Source organism: Papaver somniferum, chromosome 10 (assembly GCF_003573695.1).
Source record: "Papaver somniferum cultivar HN1 chromosome 10, ASM357369v1, whole genome shotgun sequence".
In the NCBI taxonomy this organism is placed as follows: Eukaryota; Viridiplantae; Streptophyta; class Magnoliopsida; order Ranunculales; family Papaveraceae; genus Papaver; species Papaver somniferum.
Window position 1 is genome coordinate 138,025,605 of NC_039367.1, and position 14,817 is coordinate 138,040,421.

The following is a 14,817-nucleotide window of genomic DNA, read 5'->3' on the forward strand; positions in this document are numbered from 1 at the left end:
GATGAACTGGATCGGAAATATATCAGTTTTCAACATCCCAGGTTCAAATATTACTAAAGTTAGACCTGAGTCTCTCATTAGGATGAACTGGATCAGAAATATATTAGTTTTCAACATCATTGGTTCAAATATTACTAGAGTTACACCCGAGTCTCTCGTTCGGATGAACTGGATCAGAAATATATCAGTTTTCAATATCCCGGGTTCAAATATTAGTATTGTTAGACCTGAGTCTCTCATTAGGATGAACTGAATCAAAACTATATCAGTTTTCAACATCCAAGGTTCAAATAATACTAGAGTTAGACCTAAGTCTCTCGTTCGGATGAACTAGATAATAAATATATCAGTTTTCAACATCTCGGGTTCAAATATTAGTATAGTTAGACCTGAGTCTCTCATTAGGATGAACTGGATCAAAACTATATCAGTTTTCAACATCCCAGGTTCAAATATTACTAGAGTTAGACCTAAGTCTCTCGTTCGGATGAACTGGATCAGAAATATATCAGTTTTCAACATCCCGGGTTCAAATATTACTAGAGTTAGACCTGAGTCTCTCATTAAGATGAACTGGATCAGAAATATATCAGTTTTCAACATCCCGGGTTCAAATATTACTAGAGTTAGACCTGAGTCTCTCGTTCAGGTGAACTGCATCGGAAATATATCAGTTTTCAACACCCCAGGTTCAAATAATACTAGAGTTAGACCTGAGTCTCTCATTAAGATGAACTGGAACAGAAATATATCAGTTTTCAACATCCCATGTTCAAATATTACCAGAGTTAGACCTAGGTCTCTCGTTCGGATGAACTGGATCGAAAATATATCAGTTTTCAACATCCCAGGTTCAAATATATCTAGATTTAGACCTGAGTCTCTCGTTCGGATGAACTGGACCAGAAATATATCAGTTTTTCAACATCATTGGTTCAAATATTACTAGAATTAGACCTGAACCTCTCGTTCGGGTGAACTGGATCGGAAATATATTAGTTTTCAACACCCCAGGTTCAAATATTACTAGAGTTAGACCTGAGTCTCTCATTAATATGAACTGGAACAGAAATATATCAGTTTTCAACATCCCATGTTCAAATATTACCAGAGTTAGACCTGAGTCTCTCGTTCGGATGAACTGGATCGGAAATATATCAGTTTTCAACATCCCAGGTTCAAATATTACTAGATTTAGACCGGAGTCTCTCGTTCGGATGCACTGGACCAGAAATATATCAGTTTTCAACATCACTGGTACAAATATAACTAGAGTTACACCCGAGACTCTCGTTCGGATGAAATGGATCAGAAATATATCAGTTTTCAACATCCCGGGTTCAAATATTAGTAGAGTTAGACCTGAGTCTCTCATTAGGATGAACTGAATCAAAACTATATCAGTTTTCAACATCCAAGGTTCAAATAATACTAGAGTTAGACCTAAGTCTCTCGTTCGGATGAACTAGATAATAAATATATCAGTTTTCAACATCTCGGGTTCAAATATTAGTATAGTTAGACCTGAGTCTCTCATTAGGATGAACTGGATCAAAACTATATCAGTTTTCAACATCCCAGGTTCAAATATTACTAGAGTTAGACCTAAGTCTCTCGTTCGGATGAACTGGATCAGAAATATATCAGTTTTCAACATCCCGGGTTCAAATATTACTAGAGTTAGACCTGAGTCTCTCATTAAGATGAACTGGATCAGAAATATATCAGTTTTCAACATCCCGGGTTCAAATATTACTAGAGTTAGACCTGAGTCTCTCGTTCGGGTGAACTGCATCGGAAATATATCAGTTTTCAACACCCCAGGTTCAAATAATACTAGAGTTAGACCTGAGTCTCTCATTAAGATGAACTGGAACAGAAATATATCAGTTTTCAACATCCCATGTTCAAATATTACCAGAGTTAGACCTAGGTCTCTCGTTCGGATGAACTGGATCGGAAATATATCAGTTTTCAACATCCCAGGTTCAAATATTACTAGATTTAGACCTGAGTCTCTCGTTCGGATGAACTGGACCAGAAATATATCAGTTTTTCAACATCATTGGTTCAAATATTACTAGAATTAGACCTGAACCTCTCGTTCGGGTGAACTGGATCGGAAATATATTAGTTTTCAACACCCCAGGTTCAAATATTACTAGAGTTAGACCTGAGTCTCTCATTAATATGAACTGGAACAGAAATATATCAGTTTTCAACATCCCATGTTCAAATATTACCAGAGTTAGACCTGAGTCTCTCGTTCGGATGAACTGGATCGGAAATATATCAGTTTTCAACATCCCAGGTTCAAATATTACTAGATTTAGACCGGAGTCTCTCGTTCGGATGCACTGGACCAGAAATATATCAGTTTTCAACATCACTGGTACAAATATAACTAGAGTTACACCCGAGACTCTCGTTCGGATGAAATGGATCAGAAATATATCAGTTTTCAACATCCCGGGTTCAAATATTAGTAGAGTTAGACCTGAGTCTCTCATTAGGATGAACTGAATCAAAACTATATCAGTTTTCAACATCCAAGGTTCAAATAATACTAGAGTTAGACCTAAGTCTCTCGTTCGGATGAACTAGATAATAAATATATCAGTTTTCAACATCTCGGGTTCAAATATTAGTATAGTTAGACCTGAGTCTCTCATTAGGATGAACTGGATCAAAACTATATCAGTTTTCAACATCCCAGGTTCAAATATTACTAGAGTTAGACCTAAGTCTCTCGTTCGGATGAACTGGATCAGAAATATATCAGTTTTCAACATCCCGGGTTCAAATATTACTAGAGTTAGACCTGAGTCTCTCATTAAGATGAACTGGATCAGAAATATATCAGTTTTCAACATCCCGGGTTCAAATATTACTAGAGTTAGACCTGAGTCTCTCGTTCGGGTGAACTGCATCGGAAATATATCAGTTTTCAACACCCCAGGTTCAAATAATACTAGAGTTAGACCTGAGTCTCTCTCATTAAGATGAACTGGAACAGAAATATATCAATTTTCAACATCCCATGTTCAAATATTACAAGAGTTAGACCTAGGTCTCTCGTTCGGATGAACTGGATCGGAAATATATCAGTTTTCAACATCCCAGGTTCAAATATTACTAGATTTAGACCTGAGTCTCTCGTTCGGATGAACTGGACCAGAAATATATCAGTTTTTCAACATCATTGGTTCAAATATTACTAGAATTAGACCTGAACCTCTCGTTCGGGTGAACTGGATCGGAAATATATTAGTTTTCAACACCCCAGGTTCAAATATTACTAGAGTTAGACCTGAGTCTCTCATTAATATGAACTGGAACAGAAATATATCAGTTTTCAACATCCCATGTTCAAATATTACCAGAGTTAGACCTGAGTCTCTCGTTCGGATGAACTGGATCGGAAATATATCAGTTTTCAACATCCCAGGTTCAAATATTACTAGATTTAGACCGGAGTCTCTCGTTCGGATGCACTGGACCAGAAATATATCAGTTTTCAACATCACTGGTTCAAATATAACTAGAGTTACACCCGAGACTCTCGTTCGGATGAAATGGATCAGAAATATATCAGTTTTCAACATCCCGGGTTCAAATATTACTAGAGTTAGACCCGAGTCTCTCATTAGGATGAACTGGATCAAAACTATATCAGTTTTCAACATCCCAGGTTCAAATATTACTAGAGTTAGACCTGAGTCTCTCGTTCGGATGAACTGGATCAGAAATATATCAGTTTTCAACATCCCGGGTTCAAATATTACTAGAGTTAGACCTGAGTTTCTCGTTTGGATGAACTGGACCGGAAATATATCAGTTTTCAACATCCCGGGTTCAAAGATTACTAGATTTAGACCGGAGTCTCTCGTTCGGATGAACTGGACCGGAAATATATCAGTTTTCAACATCCCGGGTTCAAATATTAATAGAGTTACACCCGAGTCTCTCGTTCGGATGAACTGGATCGGAAATATATCAGTTTTCAACATCCCGGGTTCAAATATTACTAGAGTTAGACCTGAGCCTCTCGTTCGGGGTGAACTTGATCGAAAATATATTAGTTTTCAACACCCCATGTTCAAATATTACTAGACTTAGACCTGAGTCTCTCATTAGGATGAACTGGATCAGAAATATATCAGTTTTCAACATCTCAGATTCAAATATTACTAGAGTTAGACTTGAGTCTCTCGTTCGGATGAACTGGATCGGAAATATATAAGTTTTCAACATCCCATGTTCAAATATTAATAGAGTTAGACCTGAGTCTCTCATTACGATGAACTGGATCAGAAATGTATTAGTTTTCAACATCACCTGTTCAAATATTACTAGAGTTACACCCGAGTCTCTCGTTCGGATGAACTGGATCAGAAATATATCAGTTTTCAACATCCCGGGTTCAAATATTAGTAGAGTTAGACCCGAGTCTCCCATTAGGATGAACTGAATCAAAACTATATCAGTTTTCAATATCCAAGGTTCAAATATTACCAGAGTTAGACCTAAGTCTCTCGTTCGGATGAAATGGATAATAAATATATCAGTTTTTAACATCCCGGGTTCAAATATTAGTAGAGTTAGACCCGAGTCTCTCATTAGGATGAACTGGATCAAAACTATTTCATTTTTCAACATCCCAGGTTCAAATTTTACTAGAGTTAGACTTAAGTCTCTCGTTCGGATGAACTGGATAAGAAATATATCAGTTTTCAACATCCCGGATTCAAATATTACTAGAGTTAGACCTGAGTTTCTCATTAAGATGAACTGGATCAGAAATATATCAGTTTTCAACATCCCGGGTTCAAATATTACTAGAGTTAGACCTGAGTCTCTCGTTCGGGTGAACTGCATCGGAAATATATCAGTTTTCAACACCCCAGGTTCAAATAATACTAGAGTTAGACCTGACTCTCTCATTACGATGAACTGGAACAGAAATATATCAGTTTTCAACATCCCATGTTCAAATATTACCAGAGTTAGACCTAGGTCTCTCGTTCGGATGAACTGGATCGGAAATATATCAGTTTTCAACATCCCAGGTTCAAATATTACTAGATTTAGACCGGAGTCTCTCGTTCGGATGCACTGGACCAGAAATATATCAGTTTTCAACATCACTGGTTCAAATATAACTAGAGTTACACCCGAGTCTCTCGTTCGGATGAAATGGATCAGAAATTTATCAGTTTTCAACATCCCGGGTTCAAATATTAGTAGAGTTAGACCTGACTCTCTCGTTCGGATGAACTGGACCAGAAATATATCAGTTTTTCAACATCATTGGTTCAAATATTACTAGAATTACACCTGAGTCTCTCGTTCGGGTGAACTGGATCGGAAATATATTAGTTTTCAACACCCCAGGTTCAAATATTACTAGATTTAGACCTGAGTCTCTCATTAAGATGAACTGGAACAGAAATATATCAGTTTTCAACATCCCATGTTCAAATATTACCAGAGTTAGACCTGAGTCTCTCGTTCGGATGAACTGGATCGGAAATATATCAGTTTTCAACATCCCAGGTTCAAATATTACTAGATTTAGACCGGAGTCTCTCGTTCGGATGAACTGGACCAGAAATATATCAGTTTTCAACATCACTGGTTCAAATATAACTAGAGTTACACCCGAGTCTCTCGTTCGAATGAAATGGATCAAAAATTTATCAGTTTTCAACATCCCGGGTTCAAATATTACTAGAGTTAGACCTGAGTCTCTCATTAGGATGAACTGGATCAAAACTATATCAGTTTTCAACATCCCAGGTTAAAATATTACTAGAGTTAGACCTGAGTCTCTCGTTCGGATGAACTGGACCGGAAATATATCAGTTTTCAACATCCCGGGTTCAAAGATTTCTAGATTTAGACCGGAGTCTCTCGTTCGGATGAACTGGACCGGAAATATATCAGTTTTCAACATCCCGGGTTCAAATATTACTAGAGCTACACCCGAGTCTCTCGTTCGGATGAACTGGATCGGAAATATATCAGTTTTCAACATCCCGGGTTCAAATATTACTAGAGTTAGACCTGAGTCTCTCATTAGAATGAACTGGATCAAAACTATATCAGTTTTCAACATCCCAGGTTCAAATATTAGTAGAGTTAGACCTGAGTCTCTCATTAAGATGAACTGGATCGGAAATATATCAGTTTTCAACATCCCAGGTTCAAATATTAATAGAGTTAGAGCTGAGTCTCTCATTAGGATGAACTGGATCAGAAATATATCAGTTTTCAACATCCCGAGGTCAAATATTACTATAGTTAGACCTGAACCTCTCGTTCGGGGTGAACTTGATCGAAAATATATCAGTTTTCAACACCCCAGGTTCAAATATTACTAGACTTAGACCTGAGTCTCTCATTAGGATGAACTGGATAAAAAATATATCAGTTTTCAACATCTCAGATTCAAATATTACTAGAGTTAGACTTGAGTCTCTCGTTCGGATGAACTGGATCGGAAATATATAAGTTTTCAACATCCCATGTTCAAATATTAATAGAGTTAGACCTGAGTCTCTCATTACGATGAACTGGATCAGAAATGTATTAGTTTTCAACATCACCTGTTCAAATATTACTAGAGTTACACCCGAGTCTCTCGTTCGGATGAACTGGATCAGAAATATATCAGTTTTCAACATCCCGGGTTCAAATATTAGTAGAGTTAGACCCGAGTCTCCCATTAGGATGAACTGAATCAAAACTATATCAGTTTTCAACATCCAAGGTTCAAATATTACCATAGTTAGACCTAAGTCTCTTGTTCGGATGAACTGTATAATAAATATATCAGTTTTCAACATCCCGGGTTCAAATATTAGTAGAGTTAGACCTGAGTCTCTCATTAGGATGAACTGGATCAAAACTATATCAGTTTTCAACATCCCAGGTTCAAATTTTACTAGAGTTAGACCTAAGACTCTCGTTCGGATGAACTGGATCAGAAATATATCAGTTTTCAACATCCCGGATTCAAATATTACTAGAGTTAGACCTGAGTCTCTCATTAAGATGAACTGGATCAGAAATATATCAGTTTTCAACATCCCGGGTTCAAATATTACTAGAGTTAGACCTGAGTCTCTCGTTCGGGTGAACTGCATCGGAAATATATCAGTTTTCAACACCCCAGGTTCAAATAATACTAGAGTTAGACCTGAGTCTCTCTCATTAAGATGAACTGGAACAGAAATATATCAATTTTCAACATCCCATGTTCAAATATTACAAGAGTTAGACCTAGGTCTCTCGTTCGGATGAACTGGATCGGAAATATATCAGTTTTCAACATCCCAGGTTCAAATATTACTAGATTTAGACCTGAGTCTCTCGTTCGGATGAACTGGACCAGAAATATATCAGTTTTTCAACATCATTGGTTCAAATATTACTAGAATTAGACCTGAACCTCTCGTTCGGGTGAACTGGATCGGAAATATATTTGTTTTCAACACCCCAGGTTCAAATATTACTAGAGTTAGACTTGAGTCTCTCATTAAGATGAACTGGAACAGAAATATATCAGTTTTCAACATCCCATGTTCAAATATTACCAGAGTTAGACCTGAGTCTCTCGTTCGGATGAACTGGATCGGAAATATATCAGTTTTCAACATCCCAGGTTCAAATATTACTAGATTTAGACCGGAGTCTCTCGTTCGGATGAACTGGACCAGAAATATATCAGTTTTCAACATCACTGGTTCAAATATAACTAGAGTTACACCCGAGTCTCTCGTTCGGATGAAATGAATCAGAAATATATCAGTTTTCAACATCCCGGGTTCAAATATTATTAGAGTTAGACCTGAGTCTCTCATTAGGATGAACTGGATCAAAACTATATCAGTTTTCAACATCCCAGGTTCAAATATTACTAGTGTTAGACCTGAGTCTCTCGTTCGGATGAACTGGATCAGAAATATATCAGTTTTCAACATCCCGGGTTCAAATATTACTAGAGTTAGACCTGAGTCTCTCGTTTGGATGAACTGGACCGGAAATATATCAGTTTTCAACATCCCGGGTTCAAAGATTATTAGATTTAGACCGAAGTCTCTCGTTCGGATGAACTGTACCGGAAATATATCAGTTTTCAACATCCCGGGTTCAAATATTACTAGAGTTAGACCTTAGTCTCTCATTAGAATGAACTAGATCAAAACTATATCAGTTTTCAACATCCCAGGTTCAAATATTAGTAGAGTTAGACCTGAGTCTCTCATTAAGATGAACTGGATCGGAAATATATCAGTTTTCAACATCCCAGGTTCAAATATTACTAGAGTTAAAGCTGAGTCTCTCATTAGGATGAACTGGATCAGAAATATATCAGTTTTCAACATCCCGAGTTCAAATATTACTATAGTTATACCTGAGCCTCTCGTTCGGGGTGAACTTGATCGAAAATATATCAGTTTTCAACACCCCAGGTTCAAATATTACTAGACTTAGATCTGAGTCTCTCATTAGGATGAACTGGATCAGAAATATATCAGTTTTCAACATTTCAGATTCAAATATTACTAGAGTTAGACTTGTGTCTCTCGTTCGGATGAACTGGATCGGAAATATATAAGTTTTCAACATCCCATGTTCAAATATTAATAGAGTTAGACCTGACTCTCTCATTACGATGAACTGGATCAGAAATGTATTAGTTTTCAACATCACCTGTTCAAATATTACTAGAGTTACACCCGAGTCTCTCGTTCGGATGAACTGGATCGAAAATATATCAGTTTTCAACATCCCGGGTTCAAATATTACTAGAGTTAGACCTTAGTCTCTCTTTAGAATGAACTGGATCAAAACTATATCAGTTTTCAACATCCCAGGTTCAAATATTAGTAGAGTTAGACCTGAGTCTCTCATTAAGATGAACTGGATCGGAAATATATCAGTTTTCAACATCCCAGGTTCAAATATTACTAGAGTTAAAGCTGAGTCTCTCATTAGGATGAACTGGATCAGAAATATATCAGTTTTCAACATCCCATGTTCAAATATTACTATAGTTATACCTGAGCCTCTCGTTCGGGGTGAACTTGATCGAAAATATATCAGTTTTCAACACCCCAGGTTCAAATATTACTAGACTTAGATCTGAGTCTCTCATTAGGATGAACTGGATCAGAAATATATCAGTTTTCAACATCTCAGATTCAAATATTACTAGAGTTAGACTTGTGTCTCTCGTTCGGATGAACTGGATCAGAAATATATAAGTTTTCAACATCCCATGTTCAAATATTAATAGAGTTAGACCTGACTCTCTCATTACGATGAACTGGATCAGAAATGTATTAGTTTTCAACATCACCTGTTCAAATATTACTAAAGTTACACCCGAGTCTCTCGTTCGGATGAACTGGATCAGAAATATATCAGTTTTCAACATCCCGGGTTCAAATATTAGTAGAGTTAGACCTGAGTCTCCCATTAGGATGAACTGGATCAAAACTATATCAGTTTTCAACATCCCAGGTTCAAATATTACTAGAGTTAGACCTAAGTCTCTCGTTCGGATGAACTGGATCAGAAATATATCAGTTTTCAACATCCCGGGTTCAAATATTACTAGAGTTAGACCTGAGCCTCTCGTTCGGATGAACTGGACCGGAAATATATCAGTTTTCAACATCCCAGGTTCAAATATTACTAGAGTTAGACCTGAGTCTCTCATTAGGATGAACTAGATCAGAAATATATCAGTTTTCAACATCCCGGGTTCAAATATTACTAGAGTTAGACCTGAGCCTCTCGTTCGGGTGAACTGGAACAGAAATATATCAGTTTTCAACACCCCAGGTTCAAATATTACTAGACTTAGACCTGAGTCTCTCATTAGGATGAACTGGATCAGAAATATATCAGTTTTCAACATCTCAGGTTCAAATATTACTAGAGTTAGACCTGAGTCTCTCGTTCGGATGAACTGGATCGGAAATATATCAGTTTTCAACATCCCAGGTTCAAATATTACTAGAGTTAGACCTGAGTCTCTCATTAGGATGAACTGGATCAGAAATATATCAGTTTTCAACATCCCGGGTTCAAATATTACTAGAGTTAGACCTGAGTCTCTCGTTCGGATGAACTGGATCGGAAATATATCAGTTTTCAACAACGCATGTTCAAATATTACTAGAGTTAGACCTGAGTATCTTATTATGATGAACTGGATAAGAAATATATCAGTTTTCAACATCCCGGGTTCAAATATTACTAGAGTTAGACCTGAGTCTCTTGTTCGGATGAACTGGACCGGAAATATATCAGTTTTCAACATCCCGGGTTCAAAGATTACTAGATTTAGACCTGAGTCTCTCGTTCGGATGAACTGGATCAGAAATATATCAGTTTTCAACATCCCGGGTTCAAATATCACTAGAGTTAAACCTGAGTCTCTCGTTCGAATGATCTGGACCGGAAATAAATGAGTTTACAACATCCCGGGTTCAAAGATTACTAGATTTAGACCTGAGTTTCTTGTTCGGATGAACTGGATCAGAAATATATCAGTTTTCAACATCCCAAGTTCAAATATTACTAGAGTTAGACCTGAGTCTCTCATTAGGGTAAACTGGATCAGAAATATATCAGTTTTCAACATTCCGGGTTCAAATATTACTAGAGTTACACCTGAGACTCTCGTTCGGATGAACTGGATCGGAAATATATCAGTTTTCAACATCGCAGGTTCAAATATTACTAGAGTTAGACCTGAGTATCTTATTAGGATGAACTGGATAAGAAATATATCAGTTTTCAACATCCCAGGTTCAAATATTACTAGAGTTAGACCTGAGTCTCTCGTTCGGATGAACTGGATCAGAAATATATCAGTTTTCAACATCCCGGGTTCAAATATTACTAGAGTTAGACCTGAGTCTCTCGTTCGGATGAACTGGACCGGAAATATATTAGTTTTCAACATCCCGGGTTCAAAGATTACTGGATTTAGACATGAGTCTCTCGTTCGGATGAACTGGACTGGAAATATATACAGTTTTCAACATCCCGGGTTCAAATATTACTAGAGTTACACCCGAGAATCTCGTTCGGATGAACTGGATCGGAAATATATCAGTTTTCAACATCCCGGGTTCAAATATTACTAGAGTTAGACCTGAATCTCTCATTAGAATGAACTGGATCAAAACTATATCAGTTTTCAACATCCCAGGTTCAAATATTACTAGAGTTAGACCTGAGTCTCTCGTTCGGATGAACTGGATCAGAAATATATCAGTTTTCAACATCCCGGGTTCAAATATTACTAGAGTTAGACCTGAGTCTCTCGTTCGGATGAACTGGATCGGAAATATATCAGTTTTCAACATCGTCGGTTCAAATATTACTAGAATTAGACCTGAGTCTCTCGTTCGAATGAACTGGATCGGAAATATATCACTTTTCAACATCCCGGGTTCAAAGATTACTAGATTTAGACCTGAGTTTCTCGTTCGGATGAACTGGTTCAGAAACATGTCAGTTTTCAACATCCCGAGTCCAAATATTACTAGAGTTAGACCTGAGTCTCTCGTTTGTATGAACTGGATCGGAAATATATCAGTTTTCAATATCCCAGGTTTAAATATTACTAGAGTTAAACCTGAGTCTCTCGTTCGGATGAACTGGATCGGAAACATATCAGTTTTCAACATCGCATGTTCAAATATTACTAGAGTTAGACCTGAGTATCTTATTAGGATGAACTGGAAAAGAAATATATCAGTTTTCAACATCCCGGGTTCAAATATTACTAGAGTTAGACCTGAGTCTCTTGTTCGGATGAACTGGACCGGAAATATATCAGTTTTCAACATCCCGGGTTCAAAGATTACTAGAGTTAGACCTGAGTCTCTCGTTCGGATGAACTGGATCAGAAATATATCAGTTTTCAACATCCCGGGTTCAAATATTACTAGAGTTAGACCTGAGTCTCTCGTTCGGATGAACTGGACCGGAAATATATCAGTTTTCAACATCCCGGGTTCAAAGATTACTAGATTTAGACCTGAGTCTCTCGTTCGGATTAACTGGACCCGAAATATATCAGTTTTCAACATCCCGGGTTCAAATATTACTAGAGTTAGACCTGAGCCCCTTGTTCGGGTGAACTGGATCGGAAATATATCAGTTTTCAACACCCCAGGTTCAAATATTACTAGATTTAGACCTGAGTCTCTCGTTCGGATGAACTAGACCGGAAATATATCAGTTTTAAACATCATTGGTTCAAATATAACTAGAGTTACACCCGAGTCTCTCGTTCGGATGAACTGGATCAGAAATATATCAGTTTTCAACATCCCGGGTTCAAATATTACTAGAGCTAGACCTGAGTCTCTCATTAGGATGAACTGGATCAAAACTATATCAGTTTTCAACATCCCAGGTTCAAATATTACTAGAGTTAGACCTGAGTCTCTCGTTCGGATGAACTGGATCAGAAATATATCAGTTTTCAACATCCCGGGTTCAAATATTACTAGAGTTAGACCTGAGCCTCTCGTTCGGATGAACTGGACCGGAAATATATCAGTTTTCAACATCCCAGGTTCAAATATTACTAGAGTTAGACCTGAGTCTCTCATTAGGATGAACTAGATCAGAAATATATCAGTTTTCAACATCCCGGGTTCAAATATTACTAGAGTTAGACCTGAGCCTCTCATTCCGGTGAACTGGATCGGAAATATATCAGTTTTCAACACCCCAGGTTCAAATATTACTAGACTTAGACCTGAGTCTCTCATTGGGATGAACTGGATCGGAAATATATCAGTTTTCAACATCCCAGGTTCAAATATTACTAGAGTTAAACCTGAGTCTCTCGTTCGGATGAACTGGATCTGAAATATATCAGTTTTCAACATCCCAGGTTCAAATATTACTAGAGTTAGACCTGAGTCTCTCATTGGGATGAACTGGATCAGAAATATATTCGTTTTCAACATCACCGGTTCAAATATTACTAGAGTTACACCCGAGTCTCTCGTTCGGATGAACTGGATTAGAAATATATCAGTTTTCAACATCCCGGGTTCAAATATTAGTAGAGTTAGACCTGAGTCTCTCATTAGGATGAACTGGATCAAAACTATATCAGTTTTCAACATCCCAGGTTCAAATATTACCAGAGTTAGACCTAAGTCTCTCGTTCGGATGAACTAGATAAGAAATATATCAGTTTTCAACATCCCGGGTTCAAATATTACTAGAGTTAGACCTGAGTCTCTCGTTCGGATGAACTGGACCGGAAATATATCAGTTTTCAACATCCCTGGTTCAAAGATTACTAGATTTAGACCTGAGTCTCTCGTTCGGATTAACTGGACCCGAAATATATCAGTTTTTAACATCTCAGATTCAAATATTACTAGAGTTAAACCTGAGTCTCTCGTTCGGATGAACTGGATCGGAAATATATCAGTTTTCAACATCCCAGGTTCAAATATTACTAGAGTTAGACCTGAGTCTCTCATTAGGATGAACTGGATCAGAAATATATTCGTTTTCAACATCACCGGTTCAAATATTACTAGAGTTACACCCGAATCTCTCGTTCGGATGAACTGGATTAGAAATATATCAGTTTTCAACATCCCGGGTTCAAATATTAGTAGAGTTAGACCTGAGTCTCTCATTAGGATGAACTGGATCAAAACTATATCAGTTTTCAACATCCCAGGTTCAAATATTACCAGAGTTAGACCTAAGTCTCTCGTTCGGATGAACTAGATAAGAAATATATCAGTTTTCAACATCCCGGGTTCAAATATTACTAGAGTTAGACCTGAGTCTCTCATTAGGATGAACTGGATCAGAAATATATTCGTTTTCAACATCTACGGTTCAAATATTACTAGAGTTACACCCGAGTCTTTCGTTTGGATGAACTTGATTAGAAATATATCAGTTTTCAACATCCCGGGTTCAAATATTAGTAGAGTTAGACATGAGTCTCTTATTAGGATGAATTGGATCAAAACTATATCAGTTTTCAACATCCCAGGTTCAAATATTACCAGAGTTAGACATAAGTCTCTCGTTCGGATGAACTAGATAAGAAATATATCAGTTTTCAACATCCCGGGTTCAAATATTACTAGAGTTAGACCTGAGTCTCTCGTTCGGATGAACTGGATCGGAAATATATCAGTTATCAACATCCCGGGTTCAAAGATTACTAGATTTAGACCGGAGTCTCTCGTTCGGATTAACTGGACCCGAAATATATCAGTTTTCAACATCCCGGGTTCAAATATTATTAGAGTTAGACCTGAGACCCTTGTTCGGGTGAACTGGATCGGAAATATCAGTTTTCAACACCCTAGGTTCAAATATTACTAGATTTAGACCTGAGTCTCACGTTCGGATGAACTAGACCGGAAATATATCAGTTTTCAACATCACTGGTTCAAATATAACTAGAGTTACACCCGAGTCTCTCGTTCGGATGAACTGGATCAGAAATATATCAGTTTTCAACATCCCGGGTTCAAATATTACTAGAGTTAGACCAGAGTCTCTCATTAGGATGAACTGGATCAAAACTATATCAGTTTTCAACATCCCAGGTTCAAATATTACTAGAGTTAGACCTGAGTCTCTCGTTCGGATGAACTGGATCAGAAATATATCAGTTTTCAACATCCCAGGTTCAAATATTACTAGAGTTAGACCTGAGTCTCTCGTTCGGATGAACTGGACCGGAAATATATCAGTTTTCAACATCCCGGGTTCAAAGATTACTGGATTTAG